Below are 13,858 nucleotides of genomic sequence, written 5' to 3'. Positions count from 1 at the left end.
TGGATGCAGGGAACATAAGTGTGAACCCAGCCTAAAGCGATTGAATCAACCCCTACAAATTTTTCATTGCAATTGCCTTTACTTGCTGGACGAGCAGCTTTTAAATCCCTGAAAAGGTTTTAGGATAATGGAGGTAGGTTTTAACCACATTGAAAAAAATATATATAATTTTTTATTGATTGTTTGGTAACAGATCATAAAAAATAATAAAGATCAGATTCATAGAGTATATAGGCGTAAGTACAGTAGAAGCATGATATATAGTATTCACATATAGCAGCACATAGTAGTAATAAATAAAATAATTGGGTAATATGGCATGGTAGTGCCTATGACAGCAAAACCGACATCAGCAAGTACATCCACATAATAGATATGCATCCACTAGATGTAAAACAAAAATAAATTTAGTATATAGTTAAAAAAAGTAAATTCATAATAAAATAAATATAGTTCCATATAAAGTATAACTGGGACATCATTTCAAAAGCTCGACGCGTTTCGTGGGTGTCTCCCCACTCATCAGGAGCTGATGCGACCAAAAAATTCCTATGGAATAGAATAAAGAATAATATAATATACTAACCATATAAATAAAAATAAATTAATGGGGATTTAATGCGTGTAAATGGTTAGCCAGGGCAGACTCACCAATCCGGATGGAAAGTGCAGTGTGCGGCAGTGGGCGTAGGGTGGGCCATGGGCAAGATCCCTCCCCGGGAACTGAGGCGGCATAGACATGGATGCGATATCAGGCGAAACCAAAAAGATACAGCAGTGTTGAAGAGTATCAGATATGGAATGTGTGGCAATTGTTGAAAACAACATATCTAAAAACAAAATGTTAATAGTATGTATGATTAATGAAAATAATGTGATGCAAAAGTAATTGAAAATTGATAGTGACCCTCAAAGAGTACAGAGAGAGTGCTGGCCATAAGCCAAGTATATACTATGTAGTAAGTATATGCAGATGAATGTAAACAGTGAATGGTGTGCAAAAATTAAAGAAATGTAATAGTGTAAAAGAAAGTATGAGTGTGCAGTTTAACAAAAAGTGAAGAAAATTGATGAAGGGTGTTCATAGACCATGATAGACAAGGAGAGTGACAGAATTACCAGTCAGCAAGAAAAGAAAAGGTGAGAGTAGTAGGAGAAAAAAGATTTTTCACCTAAAAATCGCTCCTAAAACGCCAGCAGACAAGATATTAGGATGAGAGATCCGTCCAGCCGGCGTCCTGCCAATAAGGTCTGCAGACACCGGTCAGGGCGGCTCTGAAAATAAAGGCCCCTTTAACTATCCACAGCTGATACTGATTGCACAACCAGCATGGAGAAAAAAAAATAAAAAATATAAGGTAAACTTTAATGATAGTAATGGTAATATTTATAAAAGCTAGTATAGTGGCTTAAGACAAAAGGTAGTAACCATGAGCATAGGCAGGGTCAAGTACAATCAGAACAGAGATGAAGTGTGAGTAGAAGGAGAAAAGAGATTTTTCACCTAAACATCGCTCCTAAAAACAACACCAGCAGACAAGACGGCCAGTGTGTGCAGACTCCATGCAGAGACCAGCTGCACACACAGCCATCTCTCATCCTAATATCTTGTCTGCTGGTGTTTTAGGAGCGATTTTTAGGTGAAAAATCTTTTTTCTCCTACTACTCTCACCTTTTCTTTTCTTGCTGACTGGTAATTCTGTCACTCTCCTTGTCTATCATGGTCTATGTACACCCTTCATCAATTTTCTTCACTTTTTGTTAACCACTTTCAGACCGGACCATTTTGCTGGTAAATGACCAGAGGTCTTTTTACACTTTGGCACTGCGCTGCTTTAACTGGTAATTGCGCGGTCATGCAATGTTGTACCCAAACAAAATTTACGTCCTTTTCTTCCCACAAATAGAGCTTTCTTTTGATGGTATTTGATTGCCTCTGCGATTTTTATTTTTTGCGATATAAACGTAAAAAGACCGCAAATTTTGAAAAAAAATGATATTTTCTACTTTTTGTTATTAGAAAAATCCAATAAACTCAATTTTAGTCATACATTTAGGCCAAAATGTATTCAGCCACATGTCTTTGGTAAAAAAAAAGTCAATAATTGTATATTTATTGGTTTGCGCAAAAGTTGTCACATCTACAAACTAAGGTACGTTTTCTGGAATTTACGCAGCTTTTAGTTTACGACTGCCTATCTCATTTCTTGAGGTGCTAAAATGGCAGGGCAGTACAAAACCCCCCCAAATGACCCCATTTTGGAAAGTAGACCCCCTAAGGAAATTGATAAGAGGCATGTTGAGCCCATTGAATATTTTATTTTTTTGCCTCAAGCGATTGAATAATGACAAAAAAATAAATTTCTTTTTTTTTTTTACACAAAGTTGTCACTAAATGATATATTGCTCACACATGCTATGGGCGTATGTGAAATGACACCCCAAAATAAATTCTGCTGCTTCTCCTGAGTACGGGGATACCACATATGTGGGACTTTTTGGGAGCCTAGCCGCGTACGGGGCCCCGAACACCAAGCACCGCCTTCAGGCTTTCTAAGGGCGTAAATTTTTGAGTTCACTTCTCACTACCTATTACAGTTTTGAAGGCCATAAAATGCCAAGATGGCACAAAACCCCCACAAATGACCCCATTTTAGAAAGTAGACACCCCAAGCTATTTGCTGAGAGGCATGTTGAGTTCATGGAATATTTTATATTTTGCCACAAGTTGCGGGAAAATTACAAACTTTTTTTTTTTTTTTTTTTTTTTTTTTCACAAAGTTGTCACTAAATGATATATTGCTCATGCATGCCATGGGCATATGTGAAATGACACCCCAAAATAAATTCTGCTGCTTCTCCTGAGTACGGGGATACCACATATGTGGGACTTTTTGGGAGCCTAGCCGCGTACGGGGCCCCGAAAACCAAGCACCGCCTTCAGGCTTTCTAAGGGCGTAAATTTTTGAGTTCACTTCTCACTACCTATTACAGTTTTGAAGGCCATAAAATGCCAAGATGGCACAAAACCCCCACAAATGACCCCATTTTAGAAAGTAGACACCCCAAGCTATTTGCTGAGAGGCATGTTGAGTCCATGGAATATTTTATATTTTGCCACAAGTTGCGGGAAAATTACAAACTTTTTTTTTTTTTTTTTTTTTCACAAAGTTGTCACTAAATGATATATTGCTCACGCATGCCATGGGCATATGTGAAATGACACCCCAAAATAAATTCTGCTGCTTCTCCTGAGTACGGGGATACCACATATGTGGGACTTTTTGGGAGCCTAGCCGCGTACGGGGCCCCGAAAACCAAGCACCGCCTTCAGGCTTTCTAAGGGCGTTACAGTTTTGAAGGCCATAAAATGCCAAGATGGCACAAACCCCCCCCAAATGACCCCATTTTGGAAAGTAGACACCCCTAAATTTAGGGGTACACTAGTGAGACTAGGTAATAAATGGCGGGTGCCCTGAAACTATAAAAAAATAACTAACCAACCAGCGTCACCTGTAACAGTTATATGGTGATCACTGGTGAAAGGGTTAACTAGGGGGCAATCAGGGGGCTTTATGCAGTAGTATATGGGGGTCCCTGGCGCTATAAAAAGCTGCAGCGAACCTAAATACCTACCTGCCTAACTAGCGTCACCTGTGACACTAATACAGCGATCAGAAAAACGATCGCTTATTAGGCTGGGTTCACACTGGAGCGATGCGGGAACGCCACGAATGCGCGGCAGGTTCCCGCATCGCATGCCTCCCGGCGGCAGTTCACACTGCCCTATGCGAACTGCTGGGAGTGTCAGTGAAATGTTACTGACACCCCCAGATCAGTTCGCATATCGCAGTGCGATCTGCAAACTCGGATCGCATGGTGTGAACACCCATGCGATCCGATTCTGCTGCGGGCCAAAAAAAGGGTCCCGTGCGAATTTGCGGCGGGTGCGGCGAATGGCTGAACTCGAATCGCACAGAGATCGGATGTGATTTGCACTGCAGTGCGGTGCGAATCACATCCGTTCTCATAAACCGCTGCAATGTGAACCCAGCCTTAGTGACACTGGCGACGGGGGGTGATCACGGGGTTAAACCTTTATTGAGGGGGTTAGGGGGGTACCTTAGAACTAAAGGGGGCTAACCCTAACTGCCCTAACAGTTATTAGTCACAAATGACACCCGCCGGGTGATCAGGGGGTTAAACCTTTATTAGGTAATAAATGGCGGGTGCCCTGAAACTATAAAAAATAACTAACCAACCAGCGTCACCTGTAACAGTTATATGGTGATCACTGGTGAAAGGGTTAACTAGGGGGCAATCAGGGGGCTTTATGCGGTAGTATATGGGGGTCCCTGGCGCTATAAAAAGCTGCGGCGAACCTAAATACCTACCTGCCTAACTAGCGTCACCTGTGACACTAATACGGCGATCAGAAAAATGATCGCTTATTAGGCTGGGTTCACACTGGAGCGATGCGGAAACGCCGCAAATCCGCGGCGGGTTCCCGCATCGCATGCCTCCCGGCGGCAGTTCACACTGCCCTATGCGAACTGCTGGGAGTGTCAGTGAAATGTTACTGACAACCCCAGATCAGTTCGCATATCGCAGTGCGATCTGCAAACTCGGATCGCATGGTGTGAACACCCATGCGATCCGATTCTGCTGCGGGCCAAAAAAAGGGTCCCGTGCGAATTTGCGGCGGGTGCGGCGGGTGTGGCGGGTGCGGCGAATGGCTGAACTCGAATCGCACAGAGATCGGATGTGATTTGCACTGCAGTGCGGTGCGAATCACATTCGTTCTCATAAACCGCTGCAATGTGAACCCAGCCTTAGTGACACTTGCGACGGGGGGTGATCACGGGGTTAAACCTTTATTGGGGGGGTTAGGGGGGTACATTAGAACTAAAGGGGGCTAACTCTAACTGCCCTAACAGTTATTACAGTCACAAATGACACCAATGCAAAAAAAAAAAAAAAAAAAAAAAAAAATGACATTGGTGTCACTGTGACTGGGGGGCAGGGGTAATTGGGGGGGTGATCGGGGGGTAAAGGGGGGGTGTGAGTGTGCCTGGCATGTTCTACTGTGTGTGTAGAGTGTTGATGCAACTCACCGATCCGCTCTCCTCCGTGTCGGAACGAAAAATACCGACACGGAGGAGAGAATACATCACTTCCTCTCCTGTGTTTACATTACAGGAGAGGAAGTGATGTCACGGGGGATTCCTATTCGTCGGGAGCGATCGCGAGGGGGTGGCCATGAATGGCCGCCCCCTCGTCCCGGATCGCTCCCGGACGAAAACCGACCGCCGCAGGCACCGGGCGGGGGCCCGATCGGGCCCCCGACCCGCGGGAGGCAAGGGACGTACATGTACGCCAATATGCCTGCCCGTGCCATGCTGTCGACGTACATCGTCGTGCGGCGGTCGGCAACTGGTTAAACTGCACACTCATACTTTCTTTTACACTATTACATTTCTTTAATTTTTGCACACCATTCACTGTTTACATTCATCTGCATATACTTACTACATAGTATATACTTGGCTTATGGCCAGCACTCTCTCTGTACTCTTTGAGGGTCACTATCAATTTTCAATTACTTTTGCATCACATTATTTTCATTAATCATACATACTATTAACATTTTGTTTTTAGATATGTTGTTTTCAACAATTGCCACACATTCCATATCTGATACTCTTCAACACTGCTGTATCTTTTTGGTTTCGCCTGATATCGCATCCATGTCTATGCCGCCTCAGTTCCCGGGGAGGGATCTTGCCCATGGCCCACCCTACGCCCACTGCCGCACACTGCACTTTCCATCCGGATTGGTGAGTCTGCCCTGGCTAACCATTTACATGCATTAAATCCCCATTAATTTATTTTTATTTATATGGTTAGTATATTATATTATTCTTTATTCTATTCCATAGGAATTTTTTGGTCGCATCAGCTCCTGATGAGTGGGGAGACACCCACGAAACGCGTCGTGCTTTTGAAATGATGTCCCAGTTATACTTTATATGGAACTATATTTATTTTATTATGAATTTACTTTTTTAACTATATACTAAATTTATTTTTGTTTTACATCTAGTGGATGCATATCTATTATGTGGATGTACTTGCTGATGTCGGTTTTGCTGTCATAGGCACTACCATGCCATATTACCCAATTATTTTATTTACTACTACTATGTGCTGCTATATGTGAATACTATATATCATGCTTCTACTGTACTTACGCCTATATACTTTATGAATTTGTTATGAATTTACTTTTTTAACTATATACTAAATTTATTTTTGTTTTACATCTAGTGGATGCATATCTATTATGTGGATGTACTTGCTGATGTCGGTTTTGCTGTCATAGGCACTACCATGCCATATTACCCAATTATTTTATTTATTACTACTATGTGCTGCTATATGTGAATACTATATATCATGCTTCTACTGTACTTACGCCTATATACTCTATGAATCTGATCTTTATTATTTTTTATGATCTGTTACCGAACAATCAATAAAAAATTATATATATTTTTTTCAATGTGGTTAAAACCTACCTCCATTATCCTAGTGCTTCATTTTAAAGTCCCAAACTCCCTCTATTACGTACCGATTACCGGGATGGAGGCACATACTTGTGCTTCATTTAAAGTCCCAAAATTCCCCTCCTTTTTTGAAAAGGTTTTAAGCCTTTTCTTGCACTAAAGAACGACTGATAGGCATATAATGCTGATTTTGGTTTTCTATGCAAATTGTCAACAGACTTTCCTGTACTTTTTTTTATATCACCAGTACTTGCATCAGCTTTGTTTTTTGGAGGTATCATTACAGGGTGAAGACAAAGGGAGTGCATTCTAGAAGTGAACAACAACACGAAGAAAGAAAAGAAAGTGTATCAGCCAGCCAAGTTATTACCAATCTATTGTATAGTAAAGTAGGTACTGTATAAAAACACTCACTGAGCTGGCAAGATATAAGGCTCATCGGTGGGATATGCCCGCTTCTTGTTCTTACTCAGCCAGCATCAGTGGCCCCTGACCCTTAGAACTGTCCAGCAGCATGGGATCCAGCACAAAAAAAAATAAAAAAACAGTGCTAAAAAAAGACACAGAAGGTTAGTTACATTCAGGACCAAGCAGCATAAAAAAACAGTGTTTTTGACAAACTATAAACAGTAAAAAAAAACATGGCATAAAAACACACACCTCCACCACCACTGTGCTGGATCACACTGTCCTACTATCATAGTAGTTACAAGTAAAAGTACAGGGCATACGCCTAATAGTAGTGGGTACAGTACTGTAATGGCCACAATGCACAAGTTCTGTAGCCTGGACTGACCTGAAATGTGGGATTTCACTAATGTAGCCGGCAGGATGACCCCTGGTGGCTTCCGGTACCAGCATGGAGCACAGGCAGCCGTAAGTGACATCATGCTGCCTGCGTATGAGTCATTCGTAACTCGAACATTCATAACCCAGGGACTGTCTGTAAGGTAAATAATAAATAAATGTAACCATTTCCCGCAAGCCGCCGTACCGGTATCAGGAAGTGGATGTGGATGTATCAGGGTATAGCCTGCAGCTGCAGGCTATACCCCTGTACCGCTTTTTAGAGCGGGTGGTCAGCTATCTGGTGATAATGGCCAATCCAGCTCGGCAGCCATGCTCAGCTGTTATCCCAGGCAGGAGGGGACATTCTCCTCCTGCCGCCACTCTGCCTGGGCCCAGGATGAGTCGAGGCACTATACGGGGTGTCTGCCAGCTAGACTGTGATCCTGAATGAAGCCAGATTCCGCTTCGATCGGGTCTCCGTAGTAAAATTTGTCACTTCCAATTTACTTGGCTGCCAATTGTTTTTAGAATCGCTGATTTTGGCGATCTAAATACTTTGAAGGGCAAAGGAGGGATTTGGGGTCTTTTAGACCTCCGATCCCTCCATTAAATTACCTGTCATCGCCTTTTACTCTCACAAGGGATGTTTGCATTCCTTATGACAGCAATAAAAGGGATCCGATTTTTCTCAAATCGCCTTTCAGGACAAACCCGGAGAGAGTGTAGCTCCACCTTCTTCTCAGGAAACACATGCCCACTTTAAAAACACCTCCTCTTCCCGCATGGCTTCAGTTATTGTGTTTCCTCCATGAGGGAAGCATGTGCCTGGAACCAGGGAAAGCTACACTCTCTCCGGGGGAGAGCAGGCTTACCAAGCTGTGTTTTCTGTTCATGACTCCCAGCAGCTTCTCCAGGGGTGAGGGGTCCTGGTCCCGCCATCTCACGGGAGCGAGGAGCCTCAGAGCGCTGGCGTCGTGAGCTTGGAGGCCGCTGGTTAGCACAGGGAGGGCTCTGTTGCTGGCAGAGGTCGCTGCAGGTCAGCGACGCGCTCCGTTTTCGGGTCCAGGTCCCGGGCGGCGATAGCGTCGTTTCCGGTGACGCAGGGCGCTCTGAGGGGGCGTGGCGCCGTGGTTCAAGCACCTGGAACGCAGGGACCAAGGGGCGGGTCAGGTGACCGTGTGCTTCCGCTTCCGGCCAACCCTGATGACGCAGCAGCCGGGAAAATTCAAATGAATGGCGGATTTGTATGGAAGAAAGCTGTCCTACTCAGCGGAATAGACGAGAGCAAGACAGCGATGGCGGAGTACTCTTGTCTCCCTCAGGGACTCTGAAGAGGAGGAAGAAGATAGCAGGGACTCTCGGTACAAGCTATCACTAGAGGAGGTAGATGATATCTTAAGGGCAATCTACACGACTCTAGAAATCCAGTAGGAAAAAGTACAGCTGTCGGTTCACGACAAAATGTACCAGGGGATGGACGAAACAAAACGTCGAGTTTTTCCAGTCCACAGGGTCCTCTCGGATACAGTTAAAAAAGAGTGGAAAGACCCAGAAATAGCCCTCAAGAGAAGGTTTCCTTTTGAGGACAAGGACTCGGAGGAGGTATGTAACAAGAAGCCTCGAATTGATGCAGCTTTTTTGCAAGTATCTAGACCAGTGATGGTGAACCTTGGCACCCCAGATGTTTTGGAACTACATTTCCCATGATGCTCAGCTACACTTCACAGTGCATGAGCATCATGGGAAATGTAGTTCCAAAACATCTGGGGTGCCAAGGTTCGCCATCACCGATCTAGACGAACGGACTTAGCTTTTGAAGATTTGATGCAGCAAAAGGTCTTGATCCAAGTCCCAGTAAGTCAGCAAGGCAGGGGATTCTACTCCCATATCTTTTTGGCGAGGAAACCCTCAGGGAAGTACCGTCTGATCCTGAACTTAAAAGTTCTGAACAGGTCCATATGGTACAAACACTTCAAGATGGATACAATTTTTTCCATCACAAAATTGTTGACCCCGGATTGTTTCATGGCATCCCTGGATCTAAGGGATGCCTATCTCCATATACCCATTCACCAGGCATCTCAGCAGTTTTTGCACCTGGCAGTGGATCTAGGGAGTTCGGTATGGCAGTATCCAATTCAGGGCTCTGCCATTCGGACTCTCGTCCTCCCCCAGAGTCTTTTACAAAAATTATTGCAGAGGCTCTGGAGCCCCTGAAGCTAAGGGGGATTTCAGTCGTCCCTTATTTGGACGACCTTTTGTTTTTCACGGACTCCAGGGAGCAGGTCCTAGTCAATCTCCAGACATCCCAGTCTCACCTCAAAAGCCTGGGGTGGCTTCTGAATCTGGAGAAGTCAAATCTGGTCCCCTCACAGGAGATGAGGTTTCTGGGTTATTCGATAGATTTGGTTCTCCAGAAGGTGTTACTGCCGCTGGAAAAGCAGGAAAAGATACAGCTAGCTGTAAAGCAGGTACAAAGCAACCAGTCTCGGTCAGGTTGGCTATGGCAGTTCTGGGTCTGCTTACGGCAGCAATCCCGGCTGTTCAATGGGCCAGGTTACATTCCAGACCCCTTCAGAGGGATATTCTGTCAAACTGGTCCCATCAGGATCCTCTGGAGAAGCAGATAAGGATCTCTACAAGGACAAAAAGGGCTCTCTGGTGGTGGAGAGACCAAGCAAACCTCTCAAGGGGTCTGGCGTGGACCTTTCCCATGGACAAGCGGCTGACGACAGACGCAAGTGCCTGGGGTTGGGGGGCCCACCTGGAAGGTCAAACGTCTCAGGGGGTCTGGTCCAAGTGGGAAGCCCGAAGATCGTCCAACTGGAGGGAGCTGAAGGCGATCTTTCTGGGTTTGTTGGTCTTTCAGCAGATATTGAGGGGTCACCATGTCCAGGTGTTGTCAGACAACACAATTGCGGTAACCTATATAATGAAGCAGGGGGGAACCAGGAGCAGAGGCTTGATGGAGTTAGCCAATCTTTTGTTAGCCTGGGCAGAGCAGAATACGGCCTCACTATCGGCAGTGCACCTGAAAGGTTCTCAGAACTTATTTGCAGATCTCCTAAGCAGGCGGAAGTTGATAGAGGTGGAGTGGAGTCTGAATCGGGAGGTATTCCTGTTGATTTCCGAGGCTTGGGGGGTTCCCCAGATGGACCTTTTTGCCAGCAAAACTCGAAGGTGGACAGATTATTTTCTCATCGCCGAGGGGACGCAGCAGTAGGGCTGGATGCGTTTGCCCACCCTTGGCACTACCAGCTGTGCTACGCTTTTCCATGCAATATTGTACCCATATGAAATTTTTGTCCTTTTTTTTCACACAAATAGAGCTTTCTTTTGATGGTATTTGATCACCACTGGGTTGTTTTATTTTTTGAGCTGTAAATGAAAACAGACCAAAAATTTGGTAAAAAAAAAAAATCGCTATTTCTTAGTTTCGGTTATAAAATTTTGCAAATTGGTAATTTTTCTTCATACATTTTGGCTAAAATTTATACGGTTACATATATTTGGTAAAAATTACCAAAATAAGTGTATATTGTTTGGTCTTTGTGCAAGTTATAGAGTCTACAAACTATGGTGCCAATCTCTGAAAACTGATCACACCTGATGTACTGACAGCCTATCATTTCTTGAGACACTAACAAGCCAGGAAAGTACAAATAACCCTCAAATTACCCCTTTTTGGAAAGTAAACAGTCCAAGGTATTTAGTATGAGGCATAGTGAGTTTTTTTTAAGTATTTTTTTCCCCACAATTCTTTGCAAAAGAAGATTTTTTTTTCCACAAAACTGTCATAATAATTAAAATAGTTATTTCTTACACACAGCATATGCATACCACAAATTACACCCCAAAATACATTCTACTACTCCTCAATATGGTGATACCACATGTCTGAGACTTTTATGCTGCCTGGCCAGATACAGAGGCCCAACATGCAGGGAGCACCGTCAGGTGTTCTCAGAGCATAAATTATACATTTCATTTCTTGACTACCTCTTACACTGTTGAAGGCCCTGAGCTACCATGACATTGGAAACGCCCAAAAAATTACCCCATTTTGGAAAGCAAACATCCAAACATATATTCTATGAGGCATTATGAGTCTTTTAAACTAATGATTTTTTTTTCCACAAGTTTTTGGAAAATGTAGAAAGAAAATTAAAACGCTTTTTTTTTTTTTTTACACAAAGTTCTCCATGTATAAGATATTTCTAACACATAGAATGTACATAGCAAAATTTACACCCCAAAATGCATTCTGCTACTCATCCCGTGTATGACAATACCACATGTGTGAGACTTTTACACAGCCAGGCCTAATAGAGAGGCCCAACATGCAGAGAGCACCATCAGGTGTTCTAGGAGCATAAATTACATAATTTGACTACCTATTACACTTTTGTGAGACACTAATGGGCACTGTAGTGACATGGATGTTGCATGGATAAGAACTGATGTGGCATGGATGTGGCACGTATGAGCACTGATGTGGCATGGATGAGTATGAATAAGCCATGGATGGGCACAGATGAGGCATAGATGGGGATGGTTGGGCATGGATGGAGCATGAATGTAGATGGATGGGCACAGATCAGTGCTGCAGGCACTTCAGATCCAGCCCACAGCATTGCTGCATCAGCTCCCTCTTCGTACACTGTACCAACATAATAACCATAAACACACTTCCAAGATGACCACTGCCTTGCTAAAGAAGCTGAGGGTAAAGGTGATGGACTGGCCAAGCATGTCTCCAGACCTAAACCTTATTGAGCATCTGCAGGACATCCTCCAATAGAAGGTGGAGGAGTGCAAGGTCTCTAACATCCACCAGCTCCATGATGTCGTCATGGAAGAGGACTCCAGTGACAACCTGTGAAGCTCTGGTTAACTCCATGCCCAAGAGGGACGTTTTCACTTAGGGGTGTACTCACTTTTGTTATACAAGCTGTACACTCACTACTTTACATTGTAGCAAAGTGTAATTTTTTCAGTGTTGAAAAGATATAATCAAATATTTACAAAAATGTGAGGGATGTACTCACTTTTGTGAGATACTGTATATACTGTTTGAGGGGTTTACAGTAATTTCTAGGGGAAAAAAAATTGCAGATTGTGTGTGCAAAAATGTAAAACAAAATGACCTGGTAAACAATGGGTTATGCCGCGTACACACGACCGGACTTTTCGAGGGACTAGGTCCGACAGACTTTCGACGGAGTTCTGACGGACTTTCCGAATGAACGGACTTGGCCACACACAATCACACCAAAAGTCCGACGGATTCGAACGTGATGACGTACGACTGGACTATAATAAGGAAGTTCATAGCCAGTAGCCAATAGCTGCCCTCGCGTCGGTTTTTATCCGTCGGACTAGCATACACACGAGCGGATTTCTCGGTAGGAACTGGGTCCAGCGGAGTTCTGTCGGAAAAATTTGAAACATGTTCCATTTCTAAAGTCTGTCAGACTTTTGCAAATCAAAAGTCCGCTGCAGCCCACACACGATCGAATGGTCTGCTGGAATCATTCCGTCTGACTTTTGATGTTGAAACGTCCGGTCGTGTGTACGCGGCATAAGAGATCCTGTCGCTACAGAAAATAATTTCTAGTTAGCCACACAAAAAACAAAGCTTCAAGGCAAAGTGCAGGAGTGTGTATAGACAGTGCACGGGTCCAACAAGTGGACATAAAGTAGAGCATGGTGAATAGTGTGAACTGCACTGACATCTCAGCTCCTGGAAACTTTGTCACTATGACTTTATTAACTCCTCAACGCAATTGCAATATTTTGTCTTTGTGTTCCAGAGTGAAAGTCCCCAGTCTACCCAGCAATGTTACTAAACCGTTTTTATTTTATTTTAATAAGCTGCCCAAAGCACCAAAACACACTGGAAAAAGTGCATGTAGCATTTCTGGCATCCCAGTGCACATTAGTATGTGTGCTGCAACACATCTATCAACAAGGTGTGTTGGAATTCCATTCATAATGAATGGCACCACATTGCAAAAACACAGATAATGTGCATTAGTGTGAAAAGGCCCTAACACATAATACTGTAAGCTATTTTGTAATTTAATGCCCCCCCATAGTAAAAATAAATTATATTCAGATAACAGTACATGATTGTATTTAGTATGTAAATTCCTTTTTATTTCACAAGCTTTTATTTTATAATTTTCTCCACATCTACATACAGAAATACGCAATTATTATTTACATTTACAGGATTTAACCCCCCCCCCCCTTTTTTATTTTTATTTTTTTAAGAACATCACTTTTGTGTTTTTTTTTTTTGCTGGAGTTGAGATTTTTTATGCTGCCTATTAAAAGAGTCCTCCATTTATAACTACACATGCATTTAAGACTACGCTGCCCCAGGATGACAGGGCTGCAGTGATATAACTGCAGAACAAACCATGTTATCACTATAGGGAAGAGAAAATCAATATATCTACTGGACAGAGCAGGTGATAAAACTTGTATTGGGGGCTCAG

The 13,858-nt window shown here is 43.4% G+C and overlaps 1 long non-coding RNA gene across 1 annotated transcript; it reads right to left on the bottom strand.

Moving 5' to 3' along the window:
- Positions 1-218: 218 nt before the first annotated feature.
- Positions 219-1,238, bottom strand: LOC143960176 (uncharacterized). The gene is made up of 3 exons (XR_013270274.1): positions 1,173-1,238; positions 652-830; positions 219-549 (listed from the first exon to the last, which is right to left on the bottom strand). It is a non-coding gene; the product is annotated as an uncharacterized LOC143960176 (long non-coding RNA).
- Between the last annotated feature and the right edge of the window lie 12,620 nt (positions 1,239-13,858).

The sequence above is a fragment of the Lithobates pipiens genome, unplaced genomic scaffold (genome assembly GCF_037356315.1).
Source record: "Lithobates pipiens isolate NorthernLeopardFrog02 unplaced genomic scaffold, aLitPip1_a1.2 Scaffold_8, whole genome shotgun sequence".
NCBI classification, from domain to species: Eukaryota; Metazoa; Chordata; class Amphibia; order Anura; family Ranidae; genus Lithobates; species Lithobates pipiens.
Note: the sequence above shows the minus strand (reverse complement) of the source record. Positions and strands in the feature narration are given on the sequence as shown.